Source organism: Vombatus ursinus, unplaced genomic scaffold, assembly GCF_900497805.2.
Source record: "Vombatus ursinus unplaced genomic scaffold, bare-nosed wombat genome assembly UNPS02006874.1, whole genome shotgun sequence".
Classification (NCBI taxonomy): domain Eukaryota; kingdom Metazoa; phylum Chordata; class Mammalia; order Diprotodontia; family Vombatidae; genus Vombatus; species Vombatus ursinus.
In genome coordinates this window covers 6,847,977-6,868,770 of record NW_020946652.1, presented here as the reverse complement: position 1 = coordinate 6,868,770, position 20,794 = coordinate 6,847,977, and the positions used below count along the sequence as shown (strand labels likewise).

Sequence of the window (20,794 nt, the reverse complement as noted above, 5' to 3'; positions counted from 1 at the left end):
CACCTGGGACCTGGGGCTAATTGATTCCACCAAATCCAACTGGCCCTTTGCCATGGACTGAAACTTCATGAGCAAATCTCATTATCTCTAGGCACATGGGTCACTTTGTACCAGTGGGTTTTTCTCCCCTCCTCACTTCCCAGACGAGAGAAGGAGTGTAGAGAAAGCCAGTCTCAGAGTGTTCATGAATGGACATAGGATCTCTTCTGCCTGCTCTTCCCCAAAGTAGGGGGATGGGTCCATCAGAACACCCCCCTCCCAGGTTCTAGCAGGCATCCTAATTATGTGCAAGGGCTGGCTTGGGCAGCTCTTCATGATGATGGAGAGGCCATTTTTCTGATTTGGTTTAAACTGCACTCAGGACGTGCGTCTGGTCTTTCCTGCCTCATTACCTGGCCTCTCCTCTGATTTCCTGTCATGTTCCAGGAAGATGTTAGGCTGAGCTAACGGACTGCAGGAGCTGCAGCTAGTACCAGCTGCCAGCTCTGAGGCTGAGCTGAACTGGTTTCTGAGCCTACCTCAGGAAGCTGCTTGCCCTTGGACAACTGCTGAAGCCTGGGAGGAAGGGAGTCACTGTCACTTGTCCAGTGGCCTGGCCTCATGGGGGTTTGCTGGAGGGTTTGGGGAGATGCTGTTGGTTCTGAGGAAAGAATTTCCTCTTTTGGGCCTGGGCCCTGAAGAAGTCCCAAAGGAGAGGGAAAAATAAACAAGCCAGCTGGGAGGAAAGGCCAGGGCAGGAAGCCTCGAGAAGTAAAGGTGGGTAATCAGAGGTGGGCTCCCAGGGTGCTTACGGCTTTGGTTTAGAGAAAAAAGTACTAGCCAGAGGAAGAGGAAAGGGAAAAGCCTGACTGAACCAGGAGCTGCTCCTTGGACTGAATCCAGGGAACACACGCGTCCCATTGGCTAGGATGTTTTGAGGGGAGAAGGAGAGGTTTTACTAAATTGCATCATTCTTTTCTGTGCAGGCTGCCAAGGTAAATTGTGCCCTCTGTCTTGCCTGGCAGGTCCCCAAAGGGCCTTGCCCCTCTCAGGCCCGACAGCCAGCCAGCCCTTCATTCTGTCCCTCTGGCCTTTCCCCCTCATGGCAAGAGAGACTCATCAAAGTCAAATCAACAAGCATTCACTGAGCACCTTCTGCACACCAGGCACTGTGCTCAGCACTGGAGACACATTGGAAGGCAAAACATGACGCCAGCTCTCCAGGAGCTCACAGTCTAATTGAGGGGGCGGGGGGAGGCCACGTATAAAACCATGTGTAAAGTGATCTGAGCAGGAAGGCTCCGGCATTAATGGGGAGTGGGAGGGGCTTCCTGGAGAAGATAGGCTTTTCACTGAGACCCATAGGAAGGCAATCCAGGAGGCAGGGATGAGGAGGGAGAAGAGCCGGGGCCTACAGGACCCACAGAGCCAGTGAACTGAGCTGGGAGGTGGAGTGTCTGGTGGGGTAAACAGCCTCCCAGGAGCTTGGTGTCACTGGACTGCACAATCCATGGTGGAGAGGAAGGGCCAGGGTATGAAAGACTTTCAAAACCCAACAGAGGATTTTCTATTTGACCCTGGAGTGACTGAGGATGGGGTGGGGTAACTTGGTCTGTCCTGCCCTATAGGAAGGTGAATTTGACAGCTGATTGGAGGATGGACTGGAGTGGGAAGAGAAGAGGCAGGGAGACCCCACCTCCCAGCCCCCAGCAGCTATTGTAGTAGAAGGAAGAGACAGTGTCAAATGAGATTGTGGAATTAGGCTAAGCAGGGACCAGCAAATAACAGATTTGAAAGCACTTCCTTGCCCATGAAGAACACTTTGGGCACCTAGGTCAATGACTAAAAGAAATTGCTTTCATTGTTATTATGGTGAGGATTATTTATACTGTAAGGAAACGGCACCACTCTGGTCAACCAAAGGAGTTTGGTCACTGACAAATCTGGACGGTGAAGGCAGGCCTGTGGACCAAGGGGTTGGATGGTAATGTCCTCGAATCTTTGCCTAGCTTTGGTTCTTGCCTTCACCTCATTCACATGCCAGTCAAAGAAAACCTTGAGATCAAGGCTCATATTAGTGGCCAAGCCACTAGAGTTCATGGTTTTGTTTTGTTTTAATTTAAATAATGTCCCTGAAGTAGATTTGGGGAACAGTAGGATCACCATAAGGGATGTAAAAAGAATCACAAGGAATTTCTTACATTAAGTCAGATTGTTATTTCAATCAACCAATCAACATTTATTAAGGGTCTACTATGTACCAGGCACAGAACTGAGCACTGGAGATACAAAAAAAGGCAAAAGGCATCCCTGCCCTCAAGGAGCTCATAATCAAATGAGGGAGACAACAGGCAAACAAACATACGCAAATTAAGCAATATGTCAGATAAATAGGAAATAATTAATAGAGGGAAAGCACTGGAATTAACAGGGGATAGACAATATCAAATTGCTTATCTCCCTCAAGGACAGAGGGAGAGAATTTGGAACTCAAAATTTAAAAAAAAATGATTGTTAAAAAAATTTTACATGTAATTGGGAAATATTTAAAGATATAAATAAAATTTTTTACAAGAGGGATTAGGGAAGTAAAAGTGAAAAAATAAAAAAGAGATTTTAGTTGGGACTTAAAGAAAGCTAGGGACATCAGTAGTCAGAGCAGAGAAGGGAATGCGTTCTAGGCATGGAGAAACATGCTGAGAATTGGGGGGGGGAGGGCTGAGAGATGGAGGGTCTTATTCATGGAACAGGCAGAAAGCCAGAGTCTCTGGATCAAAGAGTTCATGTTGGGGAGTGAGATGTAAGAAGATGGGAAAGGTAAGAGGGGGCTGGATTATAAAGGGCTTTGAATACCAAATGAAGCATTTTGTATTTGATCTGGGGGTAGTAGGGAGCCATGGAGTTTAGTGAGTAGGGGCATGACATGGTTAGGCTTTAGGAAAATCACTTTAGTGGCAGATTGGACGGATCGGAGTGGGAAGAGACTTGGGGCAGGTAGACCACCCCCTTCCCCCCAGCAGCCATGGCAATAATCTAGGCGTCAGGTAATGAGGGTTTGCACCAGAGGGGTGTCAGAAGAGAGAAGGGGGCACATTTGAGGAGTTACAAAGGTCCACAAATTGTTGTGGACATGAATTTTGGATCAGTCTCAGACACCAAGCCAAAAAGATTAGACTTCATCTTTGTCTGCAGAATGACCCTGGCCTATATTGGCAGCTACTTGACTTGGGGAAGTGACCTATAGCCTGAGGCTATGCGTTAAAAGAGCTGTAGCTCTCCTTCTCTGAGAGAGGCTTCCTAGCCACTCCACCAGAGGAGATGGTAGTGGAGAGATCTGCAGCTGTTCCTTTGATGACTAGGTAGATGAAAAACTGCAGAATGAAATCAAGGCTGGGCAACAAATCTCTGCTGGGTACATTGTTTCTCCCAGGCCCTTCATCTCTGATCCTGGTAGGATAGCTCTGCTCCTCATTACATTGTTTCTTCTGGGGGACAACCTGCACTTGTCCCATAGTAGCAAACTTTTTTCTGCTAACATCTGCTGGGCTCAGGTATTGCCAACCTTCACTCATAGGTCAACACTGCATGTACACTTAACAGTTGCTCTCTCTCTCTCTCTCTCTCTCTCTCTCTCTCTCTCTCTCTCTCTCCTCCCCCCCAACTCTCTGGCAAAGACTGGCTTTAGAGGCAAATAATGGGAAGAAGAGGGCAGGAGCTCACCTGGAGAGTGGCTGAAGTGGAGAGAAAGTGGCCAGCCTCTGTTTCTCCAATGCTGAAGAAGTACAGGGCCTTTCAGAGTTCTATAAACTCTTCATCCCAGGAGAAGCCCCACCTACCCCACCCTCGTTATGGCTCTAGTAGAAACAGCTAAGTGAAAAGAACCTTCATAAGTAAAGGTGAGACCACTCACCTCTCATCCTCAGCTCTTGCCATTTTCAGAGTCTTTAGGGGCAGCAGAAGGAGGTGGGGTTAGGGTCTAAACCTAAGACCTGGTTTGCCACTTATTTGCGATGGAACTAAAACCACAAACTCTCAAAGACTAGATTTCCTCTTCTGGAAAATGGGGATAATAGAACTTGCATTGTTTAAACTTCAGAGTTGTTATGAGAAGCAGTGAGATAAAGAAAGCAGAGTGCTTGGCAAGCCCTACATTGCTAAACTGATGCCAGCCCTTGTTCAACAAATCCCTGCCTCTCTGAACTGTAAAGGAGCCTAGAGGCTCAGAGTCCAGTCTGTGCCTAAATAATTACTATTTGATGGAAACTGGTAGCCGATAGCTACAGCAGCTCATTGGAGGCTCAGACTCTGGGTTTGGCACTTCCCGATTTCACCCCATAGAGCAATATTACCAGGTCTTTCCTCCTGTCCCAGCTTAAGCAGGATATAGGTTTGGATGATGACACAAAAATCTGTGAGTTACTAAATCAATCCCCAGGAGACCCTTCCATAAGAACGTGCTTCTCTTGTTTGGAAAGTCCCAGCATGGCTCGTGAGGAGGGGGCTGAGAGGCTCCCCTCCTCCAATTCTAGGGCTCCTTATTGGCAGGTTCCTGGATGAGAGAGGCTTCTTCCTAGGACAAGAAGCTATCCTGAAGATAGTTTGGGCCTTTGCTCCTCTCATACTTGCTAGCGGTGTTCATTTTTCATCCCATTAGGAGAACCAAATAATAATAACGGAATATCTAGCATTTGTACAGATGTTTAAGATTTGCAAAGTGCTTTATATAACTCATTTGGTTCTCATAACAACCCTGTGAGGGGGGTGCTATTACTATTCTCATCTAATAGATGAGGAAACTGAGGCAGAGAGATGTCAAGTGATTGGCCCAGAGAAGTCTAGGGAATTTCTGAGACAGGATTAGAAGTCAGCTTTCCCTGATTCCAAGTCCAGCAGCCACACCAAAACGAGGTCAAGAGTGAGATGAGACTCCCCGAACCCTCTCCTCCTGGATGCTCATTCCTCTCTGGGTTTTGGGGGGACACTACTCTCTCCAGGTTTTCTTCCTGTCTCTGTGATCCCGCACTTTGACTGGGAAGAGAAAGGAAACAAATAAAAACCTCCCACTCAGGCACCCTGAGAGGATTGTTTACTGAGGGAAGGTGCTTGGCTCTAATTTCTCTTTGGTCTGCCCACAGATGGCGGTGGCTGGCCCAGTTTATCTGCTCCTGACATTTTATGAAGTGCTGCGTGGTGGAATGCATAGAGCACTTGACTTCAAGTCTGTGAGGTAGGCCTGGGTTTGAATCTTCTCTTATCAGCGGTGAGATCCTGGTAAGGCAGCTTAGCCTCTCTCTGTCTCAGTTTCCTCATTTGCAAAAGGAGGGTAGCAATAACACTCATTTCAAGGGGTTACTGTCAAGATCAAATGAGTTAATACACACACACACACACACACACACACACATATATATGAAGAAGAAACTTGGCCAACTTGAACCCACTCTACCAATGTTAGCTATTATTGGTGATCTTATCTTTCTGTGGAAGGCTGTACCCATGGGTTTGTATCCTAAGCTGCTGCTGTCCATAACTGCCAGCGTGGTCACCTTTCATGCAGACATCATCTCCTTTTTTCTTCATTCTTCCTTTTAGCTCAAAACATATCTAACTCCAGGGACAGAAAGCAGAAGGGCTTCTGGGACAGCCAGAGCCCCAGCTGAGGGCAAAAGGCCAAAGAAATGATGTCCCTGGGCTCGCTGCTGAAAGTTCAAGGGCAAGATGGCACAGCCTGAAGGGCCCTCTGATTAGTTAGAAAAGGAGGGAAATAGAGTTGGGGAAAGACACCTTTGTTGACATTTCAGGCTTCTCAAATTCTGGTTTCCCCTCTTGTCTAGGGGTCCTCCCATGGATGTCCTCCAAGGTCCTTCCTTGTGTGTGCAGGTGATCCCAGGTCTCCCTGGCTGGGCCAGCAGAGCACCAACTCCAGTCAGGCCTCCCAAGCTGGGTTGGCTTCAGATCTGGATCTCTACTACCCTGACAAGCTGCTAAGGACCAGCCCAGGTTAGGTCAGAGAACTAATCACCAGAGGGTTGGTCACCAGGAAATCGGTTGGGTTTTTTTTCAGCCTAAGCAACTTCTAGACTATTTACTAAGGCTTCAATGGGACTTGACCTGTATGGGGGCAGGGAGATAGGGTACAGCCATGCCAATGGAATCACAGCTTCCCTAAGTATTGAAATAGAGACCTTGGAAACAAAGACTTCCACTGGCTCACTGACTTTAGCCTGCTTCCAAAGGACAGCCCTTCTGTTGTTCTTGGAGAGCATTAACCATCTGGATATGGCTGAGGTGAAAACTCTTTTCAAAAGCACTGAAAGCCCTTCCAATGTACCGGTTAATAACTGGGTCAGAGTGAGTGAGCCCACTGAGCCTGAGGACAGCAAGATTCCTTCCCTGCTCTCTCTCTCTCTCTCTCTCTCTCTCTCTCTCTCTCTCTCTCTCTCTCTCTCTCTCTCTCTCTCTCCATCTATTTCCTCTCCTCTCTCCTCTTGAAGAGGTTTACCTACAATTCCCAGAAAAACCTTAAAACTTTTAGATTCCTTGTAGACTCACTTATTTCTCTTTGACAAAAAGAACCTGGCTTCAGTTTTGTTGACCGGTCCCAGGAAACCCTTAAAGTTTTAGAAACTGCCTTATTTCTCTTTAAAAGCCCTTTGAAAGCAAACTCTCCCTTCCAGCTCCCTTCAATATCTATTCTCATTCTCACCTGGACCCTTTTCCAAATGGCTCACCTCCCCTCTTCAACTGAGCTTTCCCATTGTTTCACCTTCCTGTGGCCTTTGACCATTTCTTACCCTTAATCCTAGCTAGGCACCACAAGGTCCGGGATCCAGGCATTCTGTTCACTCCAGCTTGCTGGCCACCCCCATCCAGATCTCCCTACACCCTGCCTACCCTCACCCCAAACTGCTTGGCCACTCCTTAGACCCCTCCTCCCCATCACTCCAAGCTGCTTGGCTACTCCTAGATCCCTCCCCAATCAGTCTGTACTTGAGACTCACCTTTCGCCCATTCTGATACTGAGCTGTTCTCATGCCTAGAAACTGAGACCCCTCATGCCCACCCGTCCTCAGGCTTCATGTGGCCTATCCATCCCAGCCCCCACTCAGATGCTGGGAATTTCTCATGCCCCTAGAGGATGAGGCCCCACACCCGCCCATAAGGGGTGTCACCTGGCCTGACCACCTTAGCCCCCAGGCCCCAGTGTCACCTGACCACCTTAACCCCTGTTTAGATCACTGATGTTTGAGTTCCTTTGGAATCTGGCCTATATGCTTGTCTTTAATAAACTTTTTCTCTGGCTAGAAGATCTGAGTTGAATTCATTCAGGCAGATCCGTGCCGTGATTTGGGCTTTCTCCCATGATCTTGGGGTGCCTCTGCGCATCTAGAAGCACCCCAAACCCTGCCCTCCACTCTCCCTCTCCTTTCCTCTCTGCAGGTTCCCAACCCAATTAGGTAATGGAAACAGCTACTTCAGCCCTACTGCTGGCACTAGGTCATCTGTAAGGAAAGGGAATCATGGCGGGGGGGGGGGGGGATAGTCCTGCCCTAGAGAACAAAGATGCTTGTCTTTTGGTAGCTGAGGATGGCAGGCAGGGCCACATTCATGGCCCAGGTCATCCAGGACCATTTGCTGCTTGGTACTGTCTGGGAAGCCAGTAGGGAGCACCCTTTGGTGGGGGGCAGGGAGGGGGTGCTTCTCTGTGCTGTCTCTGGCTTCAGCCTTCAGCCTTTCACTGTCATGGTCACCCTTGGGCTCACCTCAAGTGAATTCCAGGACATGACTCACTTGGTCCAAGACTGCAGAACAGTGAGCTCACAGGTAGGGGGTAGAGCAGGACCTAGCTGGCAGGGGAAGGAGCCCCTGATGTGGCCATAGTTGGGGGCAGTGGGTGGTAGGAGGCAGACGCCCATCCTTTCCACCACACTATATGCCCCTTGTCAAAAACAGGCTCTCTTTCTGGACTTTTTCTGAACTAACTCCCACATTTATTTGAGGGGGAGTTAAAATTTTATGATGAAAGTCAACTCCTGAACTTATCTTTAAATGTTCCTATCTTTTTTTTAATGTAGGAATGAATAAGAGATGCCAAATGTGAGCTGACCAGTGTCAGTCAAGTATCATCTCTCCCCCTCCCCTCAGCACAGAACCCCACCCCACCCCACTGAACCCCAGAGCCTACAGCTGGTATAAGAGCAAGACCTCTAAGGTGAAAGTGAATGTGTGTGAAATTGTGGCCATCTCAAAGCCCCAGATAAATGCTGGCCATTGTTATGATAATGATTTTTTTTTCACTTCCACCACTTCATATATTTATTTTGCACTTAATAGTATTTTTTCCAATTACATGTAAAGATAGTTTTCAACATTCACTTTTATAAGATTCTGAGTTCCAAATTTTTCTCCCTCCCTCCCTTCCCTCCCCCCTTCCCAAGACAGCAAGTAATCTGATACAGACTATACATGTACAATCACGTTAAACATATTTCCACATTAGTCATGTTGTGAAAGAAGAATCAGAACAAAAGGGAAAAACCAAGAGAAAGAAAAAAGCAAAAAAATGAATATAGTCTGCTTCCATCTGCATTCAGATCTCTGTTCTTTCTGTGGAAGTCAGTCATCGCACAACGTGGCTCTTACTGTATACATTGTTCTCTTGGTTCTGCTTGCTTCACTCTGCATCAGTCCATACAAGTCTTTCCAGGTCTTTCTGAAGTCTGCCTGCTCATCATTTCTTATAGCACCATAGTATTCCATTACATTCATATAGCACAACTTGTTCAGCCATTCCCCAATTGATGGGCTTCCCCTCAATTTCCAATTCTTGGCCACCACAAAAAAGAACTGCTATAAGTATTTTTGTATGTCTGGGTCCTTTTCCCTTTTTTATGATCTCTTTGGAATACAGACCTAGTAGAGGTATTGCTGGGTCAAAGCGTATGCACAGCTTTATAGCCCTTTGGGCATAGTTTCAAATTGTTCTCCAGAATGGTTGGATCAGTTCACAATTCCACCAACAATACATTAGTGTTCCAATTTTCCCACATCTCCAGCATTTATCATTTTCCTTTTCTGTCATATTATCCACTGTGATAGGTGAGAGGTAGTACCTCAGAGTTGTTTTAAATTGCATTTCTCTAATCAATAGTGATTTAGAGCATTTTTTCATGTGACTATAGATAGCTTTGATTTCTTCTTCTGAAAACTGCCTGTTCATATCCTTTGACCATTTATCAATTGGGGAAGATAAAGATGATTCTTATTGTGATTGACGGCAAAGTCTGGTTGTGATGACCCTGGTGAGCTGTGTGCCTTTAGGTGAGTGCTATAGAGAAGTCTGATAGATAACACGAGAGTGACACAGTGATGAAAGAGTAAAAAGAGAGGACAAGCCCCCTCCCCTTCTAGGCAGAACCTTGGGAAAGAAGGAGCAGGGCACCTTGCGAATGAAGGGACCCTGGAAGAGGGGCTGTGGCCCTCCCCGACCCCTGGCTGCCCAGGAATCTGACATTTTTGCTGTCTGAGAGAGGGCTCCCCCACCCCACCCCGCTTGCACATGCTTGAGCTCACACACGCACACACATGCGCACACACACACACACACACACACACACACACACACATACTCTGCCGCAGTCACACTTGAAGCACAGGACTTGGGGGAGGAATCAGGTCTCCAGGATTCCCAGATGCTTCCCAGAGTTCAAACATGTACTTAATGAGGGATGTCCGGGCAATTTAAAGCACTTGACCTTTTATGCTCTCCCCACCATCAACAGGCTTGCTTTCCAGCTCTCAGATAGCTAAGAGGGGCAAGGGCTGCATGTACAGACTGTCTGTCCACCAACCTTCCTGCTCGCAAGCTCTCTGACACAGCCCTCCCTTCATTCACATGGCCATGAGGACCAGAGTTCCCCTTTCTGGGCCTGGACACCAAGGACAGCCCAGGTGCTCAAGTCTTGCTTTTCCACCCCAGGGACCTTGGCCGCTGTGATTCTGCCTAGGCCCTTTTTTTAACGACATCACCTCAGGCCTTTGGCCCTTTCCATGCCAATAGGCCCTGGCCTGAGCAGCTGTAGAATTGTTTGGCGGCCCCTACTGTGCCCTGGCTCTGAGCAAGCTTGGAGCGCTTAGCTCCAGGGTCTACCTCAATGACTCTCAAAATGTCTTCTCCCCCCACCATCACCTCCCCCATCCCCCACTTCCTGACATTCCCTATGGTGCAACAGCTGGCTAGGTGTTGTGGGACCCCCATGCCTTCCCAGAGTCATCACAGAAATCATGCTAGTCTGTTCACTCTTGGGTTCTGGGAAAGATTGGAGTCCCAGGATGGCTTCTCTGGATGCCACATGGAGCTTGGAGCTGCCTGAAAAGTCTGGCCTGACGGTCCTGTGGAGTCCAGGGTTCACGGCCACAAAGGACTGGAAAAGTCAAGCCTGGAGACTTTTGTGAGCTGGGAAATCCTTGGGATTTGATACATTTTGGCTTTGCCAGCCTGCGCCTCTTTGACACCGCTCTCTGCCAGCTTTGGGAGGGCAGATGGCCTGTCTTAAACATCCATCAGGTCACTGCCTATTGGGGTGCCATGGGGGGCCACACAGTGGAGGGGGGCAGGCCCATCAGGCCCGAGCAGAACCTCCTACTTCAGCCATACACAGACAAAGAGAATAGAGGCTGCGATTCTCAGGCTCTATGCTGGACATTCCCCCCAGGGGGTTCTGGAGGGACTGTGGGTGCATCCTGGGGCGGGGGTCCCTGTCACTCACAAAGCTGAGCAATGTGTGAGCAGGGCCTCCTGGCCCCAGAAGCCAAGGCAGCTGAGTTGAAAATGCTCTCCAGATGTCTGGAAATGGTTTTGCCACCCCCTTGTAGGTCCCCAGCTGAAAGCCACGACCAGTGAGAAGGCTCAGTGAGGCTGTACCATCAGAGGGCCCTGCCTTCAGGTCCAATCTGGAATCAGACTGGAAAGGGGAGCTCAGGAGTCAGCTTGTGGCCAGCTCTAGGCTGCCTCTTGCATATACTGTGCCAGAAGCATCTTCTTTTGAGGATGGGGGTGATCCATATTTTAGGAATATCAATTTACAGGTATGGTTTAGGATGGATAAGAGAGTGAAGGCCAGGTGGCAGGAATATCCTCCTGGACAGCAGAGACAATCTTTTGCCTTTCTTTGTATCCTCAGCTCTCAGCACATAGTAGGCACTTAATAAATGCTTGTTGACTGACCAAAGAGGCCATGTGCAAAAGTTCCAGTGAGAAATGATGCTCAGAAAAGCAGCCGGTGGGCAGGAGACACGCCCAATGATGCCAGGTGTGAGGGGTCACCGAGGGAGAGTGTTGGAATGCCGCATGCCCCCCAGGGATGGTGGACAATTTTGTGGGGGGCACGTAGGAGCTCCAGGGCTGTCTAGGACTCTGTTTCAGGGTGTATCTGCCTCTCTTTCGGTCTTGGCAGCCACCACTGCCTCAATGGATTTATGAGTCTGAGCTACATGTACTGTGGCAGGTCTTGTCAACGGTTCCATTCCTGGGGTCAGAACTGCCAAGGGTTGTTTTCTTAGAATCCTGAGCTCCCTTCAAAGCACAGCTTCTGTACCACGTCCTCCTTGAAGCCTCTTCCGTGCGCCATGATGGTGTCGTGAAATGGAACCAGGGCACCCCAAAGTAGAAGGGTCTCGACATTCCACCAGTGGTGACCTTCCACGAGAGGAGAGGCTGAGGCTGGAGGGATTCCCTGCCCCGCTTTGTGTCTGCGTCTCCCTGGCACCCCTTCTTGGAGCATCTTCAGCCTGGCGTAAGCTCCGCTATCCGCAGCAAGCCCCTTTGTTGGGCTTCGAGGAAATCTCAGGTGACAAAGTGCCTGCAGAGCCGCCATTTCATCACTTGTAGAATTTCAAAGTTGACCCGAGCCTCCAAGATCGTTTGGCCCGAATGAGACCTGACATGGCCTCGTTTGGCACACGTATCAAGTCTTGTCCTGTCACCTTCACTTTGCTTTCCTCATTTCACTCCTGGATCAGACTAGTGACTGCTCTCCCGGATCTCCTGGTCACTGAGGGCATGAACCCCCTTCTCTCTGGTTTCTAAATGGCTTCTTCTCGAGCTCATGTTGAAGCACCCTCTGGCATCACCTTGACACCCTTCTCAATACCTGCCAAACTTCATTGACAAATGGCGAATCTCCTCCATGTGGACTCTCAGAAGGCTGCCGACAAGATCCTGAGATCCTAGAATTGAGAGCTGGAAGGGGCCCAGAAGATGGCCCAGTGACCCCTCCTCTCTCTACAGATTAGGAAACTGAGTCCCAGAAAGCTGGTGTGTGATTTCCTGATGTCAGCCAGAAGCAGAGCCTGGGCTCAAACACGGCTTTCAATTCAACACACATTTATGAAAGAGCGTTAGGTCCCAGGCTCTGGAAGGGAATCAAAGAGAAAAAGAAAGCCCCTGCCCACAGGAACTAAATCTGAATGGGGGCAGTTGGGTGGTACAGTGCATGGAGTGCAGAGCCCAAAGTCAGAAAGACCTGAATTCAAATCTGGCTTCAGATGTGCACTGGCTGTGTGACCCTGGACAAGTCGCTTCACCCTGTTTGCTTCAGTTTCCTCATCTGTAAAATGAGCTGGAGAAGGAAATGCAAACCAGTCCAGTATCTTTGCCAAGAAACCCCAAATGGGGTCAGAGTCAGACACAACTGAAATGACTGAACAGCAAATATGGATGGAGGGAGAGGTGAGTGAGGTCCAGAGCTGGAGTACTGGCCAGAGAAAGCAGGCCAGGCCAGGTGCTGGGCTGGAGACAGCCAGGTAGGAGAGGGCGATGGGGCCTCCTAGAGGAGAGGAACCTGGGGGTCAGCGGTGGGGGATGAAGGGGAGATGAAGGGATGAAGACCCCTGTGCTCTGCTTTAAGCTGTCCTGAACAGCTGGGCTGGCCTTGGATGCCCCAAAGCAAGGCACTTGTTTGCAAAATGCAATCAATGCCACTTAACGGCTGAGCCAGAGCTGCTCCTCTAGCCCTGGGAGCCGAGTGAAGCCTGAACAGTGTGACCAGGTCAGCAGCAAGCTGTCTAGACCAAAAGCCATCAATCCCAGGCTGTCTCCCGCCAGCTGATCGATGACATAACGCCAGGAAAGCCTTGATTAACCTTCAAGAACCGCATAAGCCTTGGCCATCTCTCTGGTCTGAGGATGACGTCAGCCCTCTTCTCCCTGGTGTGTCCAGCTGCCCTGTGGGGGCATCCAGGCTGACGCCAGGCCCTCCTCCGCTGGTGCTCGCCTCCCTGGGGATGATTGCTTTGCCTCCCGCCTCTCTGGCCTGCTCTTGGTTTCTTACTCACTCTCCATCTCTGTCTTCAACTCCTTTTCTGTAGAGTTTGGGCCATTGAGCTCCTCTCAGCAGATCGCATGTCTCTCTGTTCTTAGAGGCAAAGCAGTGTCATAAAAGGAGGACTGGAATGGAGGTCAAGAGAGACCTGGGTTCGAGTCCCCTCTGACCCTACTAGCTACCCGCGACCTTGGGCGAATTTCAGACACCCCACGATCATCAGTCTAGAGCTAGGAGGGTTGGAGGTGGCCTCTACGTCCCGGATCATGGACGTGGGTCTAGGAGGGGCCTGAGGGATCATATCATCTTACCCCCTACTTTTACCGATGAGCAGACCAAGGCCCAGAGTGATTCAGAGACTTCTCCGCATCACCCTGGTAGTGAGTGGAAGAGCTGGGATTTGAACTTGGGTCCTGGGAGTGTTCCCACTTTACAGCCCTATTCCCTTCCCTACTCTTCCCCCCACCCCTCATTTTACAGATGAGGGAACTCAGGTCCAGGGGGTCATAGGGGATTGGCCCAAGGTCACACAAGCGGTGAGGGTCAGGGTCAGATAAGTCGCTTCTCCAAATCTCAATTTCCCCCTCTGGAACCCTAGCCTCCCAGGGCTATTCTGAAGAAGGCTTAATGACCAGCCCCTTTCTTGGATGTGGAACTTCTGGGTAGATCAAGGACCATCCTTCCCGTGTCATAGTCATTTTCCATAGGGTTTAGCTCAGTGACTATATGTGGGCAGGGTTCTCCTCTCTATCTTCCTTCTCCCCTCCACCATCCTTTCCAGCTTGGATCCCTTTGGATGAGCTTTGCAAGAATGTAAGCAAACACATTCTTGCCAGTCTTTGGAGAGAATTTCCATCCCTGGCTTGGAGCCATTCATTCCTCCAACCCAAGTTGTGGTCCAAAAATGGAAGTGTGGTTCTTAAACACAATCTCCTTGGCCAACAGTCCAACTCCCAAATGGGTTTTCTTTTCCTCCCCACTTTCCTTCAATGAGCACCAGTGACAAAAGGCCATCATAATCTTTGGCACTGATTTCCAGGTTCCTTCTGGCAGTATCTTATGTTCCCGGATCAGTCACCAGAAGTGGGTAATAGTCATCTATTTCAACAAGACTTGGGAGTGGGGTTCTCTGTCTTGGACACCTACCCAGGAAAGATTCTAGGCCTCTCTTCTGTCGTTATTAGGTCCATAAACTCCTGCCTGAGCATCCTCATTAGAGTGCACCCTCTCCATACTTTCTGAAAGTGAGATCCTCAGTCCTTGCCTTTCTGGCCAGGAGGACTCTGTCACCCTTGTGGGTAGCTCTTCCAGCTGAATGTCCCAGCGAGCTGCCTCAGTAAAGTGAGGAGGGTCCCCACCCCGATGATGATATCATGGATTCTTTAAGGAATGTCCAGTGCTGGGCAAAGCTGGACTGGAGGGAAGCCCCCCTGAGCCTGGGTGCCTTCATGACTCGATGGTTGAGCACATGTATGACTGTGATGGACATTTAACATGTTTACAGGCATGATGCACCACTCAGTGCATCTCTGGGGCAAAGAGAATGTCACAGGAGCTGGAAACAACCTCCCAAGGCCTTGCTTCTTTCTATAAAAACTTGGATGATTTTTTTATCATGTTTTAGGAGAAGGAAAAAGGCCACATTTGCTGTCCATTAGACTGTAAACTGTCTTTCACCTTTCTTTGTATCTCCAGGGCTTAGTGAAGGCAAGTGGAGGGTGCTTAATAAATGCTTAAGAACAGAAGATGGTCCCCGATTGATAAATGGTCAAAGGATAAGAACAGGCAGTTTCCAGATGAAAAAATTAAAGCCATCTATAGTCATATGAAAAAATGCTCTAAATCACTATTGATTAGAGAAATGCAAATCAAAATGACTCTGAGGTACCACATCACACCTATCAGATTGGCCAACATGACAAAACAGAAAAATGATAAATGTTGGAGAAGATGTGGGAAAATTGGAACACTGATGCATTGTTGGTGGAGTTGTGAACTGATCCAACCATTCTGGAGAGCAATTTGGAACTATGCCCAAAGGGCTATAAAAATGTGCATACCCTTGACCCAGCACTTCTAGGGCTGTATCCCAAAGAGATTATACAAATGGGAAAACATTTGTTTTGCACATTTTTCACATGTACAAAAATATTTATAGGAGCTCTTTCTGCAGTGGCAAAGAATTGGAAACTGAGGGCTTGCCCATCAATTGGAGAATGGCTGAACGAGTTGTGGTGTGTGAATGTGATGGAACCATGGAGTCTGAATGCAGATGGAAGCAGACTATTTGTTCTCCTTTTCCTTTGTTGTTTTGTTTTATTGCTTCATTCCCATGGTTCCTCCTATTAGTTCTAATTGTGCTTTACGTCATGACTAATGGGAAAATAGGCTTAATATGAATGTGTAAGTACAGCCCACATCAGACTGCACACTGTCTTGGGTGTGGGGGAGGTGAGTGGGAGGGGGAGAAAATTTAAAACTCAAAATCTTATGGAAGTGAATGTTGAAAATTAAAAATAAATAAATTATCAAAAGGGAAAAAAAGACCAGAGGATGGTGAGTGCTCTTTACTGAGAGTCTATTAGTCTCAGTCTAATAATCTGTCTTCCCTCTGATCCATTTTACACCCACTGACAAACTCTAAATGCCTTGCTCTGATTACACCCTCTGCCCAGTGGCTCAGTGGCTCCTTAGCTTGGCATTCAAGGCTCTCTACCATCTAGGTCCAACCTGTCATTGTTCCTCCTCTCACACATCCTACACTCTTGCCAAAGTCGTTGTCCCCTGGCAGAATGTTCTAGATCTTAAACCTCAATATAAATATCACATGAAGACGAGGATGATACTCTGCCTTTTCCCACCTCCAAATCTTTTCTTCTTTGGGTCTTTACACCTCTAGTGCCCTCTCCTTCGATTCTGCTTTTTGCTCTGCTTCCGTTATTCAAGATCCAATTCAAGTGTGCTTCCTCCATGAAGCCTTCCTGGGTTCTCTCTCAGCCTCTCTCCAAGTGCTCAGCACTTACCATGGTCTAATCTGCATTCTGTTGGTCTAGATGCCTGGTTTCTAACTAGATTGAAAAGTCATTGAAGGCAGAGACTGTACCTCTTTTATGATCTGGAAATTGCCTCCTCTTTCTCTCTCTCTCTGTCTCTCTGTCTCTTTGTCTGTCTGTCTCTGTCTGTTTCTCTCTCTCTCTCTCTCTCTCTCTCTCTGTCTATCTGTTTCTCTCTCTCTCCAAAGGTAGTCCATTCTCTGGCCTGCTCTCCTCCTATCTTGCACCCTCCTCCCTTTCTGCTCTGTCCTTTTTCTGAAACATCCCCTCATCCCCCTAATTCCTTCCCTCCCTCCAATATCTGAACTTTCCTTGTCTAGAATCTTCCAGGCTAGAAACTTTCTGTTTCCTAACTGGTTGGTGGCTCCTGGCCTAAGACCCCAGAGGTTGGACACCAGTCTGCTAAAGGAGCAGGATCCCTTCCTTTCCCCTAAAGCACCTGGGCAGCTGTGACCATAGGGCAGACCTGAGCTATTCAGGCTACAGCATGGACCCAGGAGCCCTAGACCCTGGGGTTTCCCTTTTGTTGTCATGGCTCAAGGCCCTCATGGTGGGAGCTTCCCTTCTGTGCCCCTTCCCAGCCCCTTGTGTAGGTGTCAGGACTTGCCCTGGACCACCCCTTCCTTGCCCTACCTCTCGCTCTCTCAGGTTTGGCCTTGGCAGCCCTTTCCAAAACATCGCCTTTAGCGCTTTCTGAAGCTTCTTCTGTGCCCTGGCCATGGTCCTGTAGTATCTCCATGGTCCTTCTCTCACCGTGTTCCTCTGACACGGTAGCCCTGTGCATGGGAGGCTTTTGGTCCATTCCTGCCGGGGGGCAGTTCATGCATTGGCTCAGGGCCTTCTCCTTTTCCAGACTCTTCCTGTCTGTGGAGCCCCTCTGCTTAAAGGTCATGTTAGTCAGACTGACAAGCCCAATTAAAGTTGGTGCAAAACAGTTGTCTATTTTTGTCTCTGTGTCTGCTCAATCGATGTTAACCTTGTTGCCTTCTCATTAAAACCCTTCTCTATCCTAAGCTCCATTGACAAAGGCCAATTTCTCCCATCCCTTAAATCCTTCACCTTCAGTGTGAATATCACAGCCTTCTAGACTTCATCGATTGGCTTTGGGAGCTTTTTTCAGAAGGTGTCCCAGCTTCTGAGGTGTTCTCTGAACATGTGTCCTCTCAATGATGTACCTAAGAAATGGTCATGCAGCTTCTGCTCATAGAGCCCCAGTGAGGTCTGACTCACACTTGTGAAGCTGATGTTTTTGAACCCAAGAACCTTTGATAAAGTGATCGATAAAAATGTGAAACAGCACAGGGCCATGAACAGATCCCTGAGGCACTCTACTGCAGACCTCCCCTGTTAGATTGTAAGCTCTTTGAGAGCAGGGATTGGCATGCTTGCTTGAGTTTGTATCCCTAGCTCTTGGTACAATGCTTGGTCCATAATAAGTTCTTAAATGCTTTTCATTCATTCGTTCGTTCATTCACAAAATGGCTTCCTCAGGACAGCCCGCTGAGGCTGGCAGTAGGAATGTTATCTGTGTTTTACTGATGAGGGACCCAAAGCTCAGACAGCTGAAAGGAGTCCTTGGGCCAAGAGGCAGGATTCAAACCCAGTCCTCTCCTGATGGTGCCAAGGATAGCGCCTTCACACTAGAACCACTCCTCACTGATCAAGAGGCAGGAATCCCCAGTGGGGGAGACCATGAATCCAGTCCCACGTGAAGAAAGCTAACCAGATATGCCCTTTGGGAAGAAATGTATGTCCTGAAAGTACTGCCCATGGACTTGGCTGCCGGCTGCCTTGTCTCCGCGCCCCCAGCGTCTCCTTAATGAGCCTCACGCGCACTCACTCTACTAAACTTCACTTTGTGTTTCACGGCTAATAGGCTTCCCAGCCAGCAAAGTTTAATGCTCAGGCCACCAAATGTAATTAGAGCATTAACTCATCCTCCCATTAAGAGGGAGGGATTGGTGGCCTTGGTGGTTCTCATGAATCGTAATCTCTCCCTCCACTCGACTCCCGAGCCCCCGACGTTCTCTGCGTTGAATCAATGGCATTTGCGGCTCGTTCTCACCTCCCCTTGGAGTCAGCTTGATCGTGGCCCACAGGCTGCATCTAGGAAGACTCAGTAATGACGCTCATCAGACTCGTCGGGTGGCTTTTGCTCCGTCTCCTTGACTCCTAGGCTGGGAAACGAGTCCACCGCTAGTAATTCCCAGGACACCGGAGCCCTGAAAAAGTCGTTGGCTGAAACTGCCAGGGCCTCGCCCCTCTGCTCCCGGGGAACTCCTCGGAACAACGCCTTAAAAACAATCCTAGAGCAGGAGCTTCGGCTTTGAAAAGGCCCGACATTCCTGCCTTCCTCTCCTCTTCTCCCGTCTAGTTCCGTTTCCCATCAATTCCATTGCAAGTCTTCTCTCTTCTTCCTGGAGCCGATAGAGTTCCAGACTTTCAGAAGCAGATGGGCCCTTCGTGGCATCCAGTCCACCCACTTTATGCCCCAAAAGGCAATCCCATCGAAAGAGATCCCCCCGAAGGGAACGCACCACCTCCCCAGGCGAAGCAGCTCGCTTCACATTTGTCTCTGCGGCTGTGCCACAGGACAACTTCTCGAGACGTCTATCCAGTTGTGGACCAGGGGGCAAGACAGGCGCAAATGTCCTATTGAAGAAATAGAATGGAATCTGCGGACCACAGACCAATGAATTTGACTTTGGTTCCCGGGAAAATTTTAGCAATGTAAGTCGAGTTAGTGACCACACAGAAGTGAGAGGTGCTTACAAAGAACCGACATGGCGTATTAAGAGGCTATTAGACCAGACTTATCTCATCGCCTCTTGAAGGTTTCTATTTGTGGTTGACAGGGTGGATCAAATGAACTATTTATTAAGCACTTTATACAGTGCCTGGTGTATAGTTGTTGCTTCATAAATGTTCATTCCTTTTCCCTTAGATCAGTAACATTGTACTGAGTTATACCTATTGTGGTAAAGCATGTAACAAAGTCTCTCCTGCTATCTTGTGGATAAGATGGAGAGATGTGGGCGAGAGGATAACGTGGTGAGGCTGATTTAAATGGGTTGAGTAGCCAGCCCCAAAGACTGGACTTCTATGGTTCCATGTCTGCTTGGCCAGAGGTCTGCAGTAGAGTGTCTCGGGGATCTGTTCATGGCCCTGTGCTGTTTCACATTTTTATCGACGACTTTATCAAAGGTTCTTGGGTTCAAAGACATCAGCTTCACAAGTGTGAGTCAGACCTCACTGGGGCTCTATGAGCAGAAGCTGCATGACCATTTCTTAGGTACATCATTGAGAGGACACATGTTCAGAGAACACCTCAGAAGCCGGGACACCTTCTGAAAAAAGCTCCCAAAGGCTAATTGATGATGTCTAGAAGGCTGTGATGTTCTCACTGAAGGTGAAGGATTTAACGGATGGGAGAAATTGGCCTTTGTGAATGGAGCCTAGGATGGAGGTGGGTTTTAATGAGAAGGAGAAGGGAGGCCAGGGAGGGCTGTTTTGGATATGGACGTCAGAAGCAAGGCTAAGTCTTAAGCAATGGCTGGACATGTCCTTTCAGGAATGGTCCAATTCATTTGATTACTCTTCACAGAGCTTGAATTGGAAGGGGGTTGTGGGAGGAGGGCATGGGAGCAGAGGAAATGTACTGACAAGACTGGAAAGGGATGTAGTAGCCTGAGACCGGGCATGAGAAGTTGCACTGCCGGGATCATAGGGTGGGAGGGAACAGCATGGCATAGGGATGGGTAGGCACCCACCCTAAAGTGTTATACAGATACACACCATTGTTCTTAGGTTGTATTCTCTTGCCCACAGGAAGATGTACCTGACAGGAGCACAGCCATCTGACTTTGGTCTTTGGAAGTGGGTAGGTACCACTTCCTCAAATCTCTGTTTTTCTGGGCCTCATAGGGACAAGAGCTGGAGGGGTTGGGGTGTGTGTGGGGGAAATGGGTGCAGTCCGTGGCTATTAAAGGGGGCAAAACCAAATGGCCCATGTGAAGATGTGCTCTCAGGAGCACAGCCTCATTAGTGCCTGGAGTTAATGGGTGAATGAGCCAACTCTAGATAACTGCATTTGGAACGTATGTGTCAAAATTAATAATAATAATAATAATAACTAGCATTTATATAGTGTTTTGCAAAGGTTTGCAAAGCACTATTAATCCCACTTTACAGAAGAGGGATTTAAGGCTAAGGAAGGTAAGGTAACTTGAGTAAAAGTAACTCACACAGAGAATAAGTGTCTGAGGTGACATTTGAACTCAGGTCTTCCTGACTCCAAGGCTCTTACCCACTGCACCACTTAGCTGGTAGATTGGCCAAGTCTCATCCAGGAACAATGGTAGAATTGACTTGATCTTGATTGGGGGTTGGGGATGATAGTGAAGGATAAGCAGAGTGACTGTTGAAGGTGGTTGGTGAGAT

At 48.6% G+C, this 20,794-nt stretch overlaps 1 long non-coding RNA gene across 1 annotated transcript; it reads left to right on the top strand.

The window, feature by feature from the left end:
* Positions 1 to 679: 679 nt before the first annotated feature.
* Positions 680 to 6,005, top strand: LOC114033294. The gene is made up of 3 exons (XR_003567956.1): positions 680 to 756; positions 5,115 to 5,206; positions 5,814 to 6,005. It is a non-coding gene; the product is annotated as an uncharacterized LOC114033294 (long non-coding RNA).
* Positions 6,006 to 20,794: the final 14,789 nt, after the last annotated feature.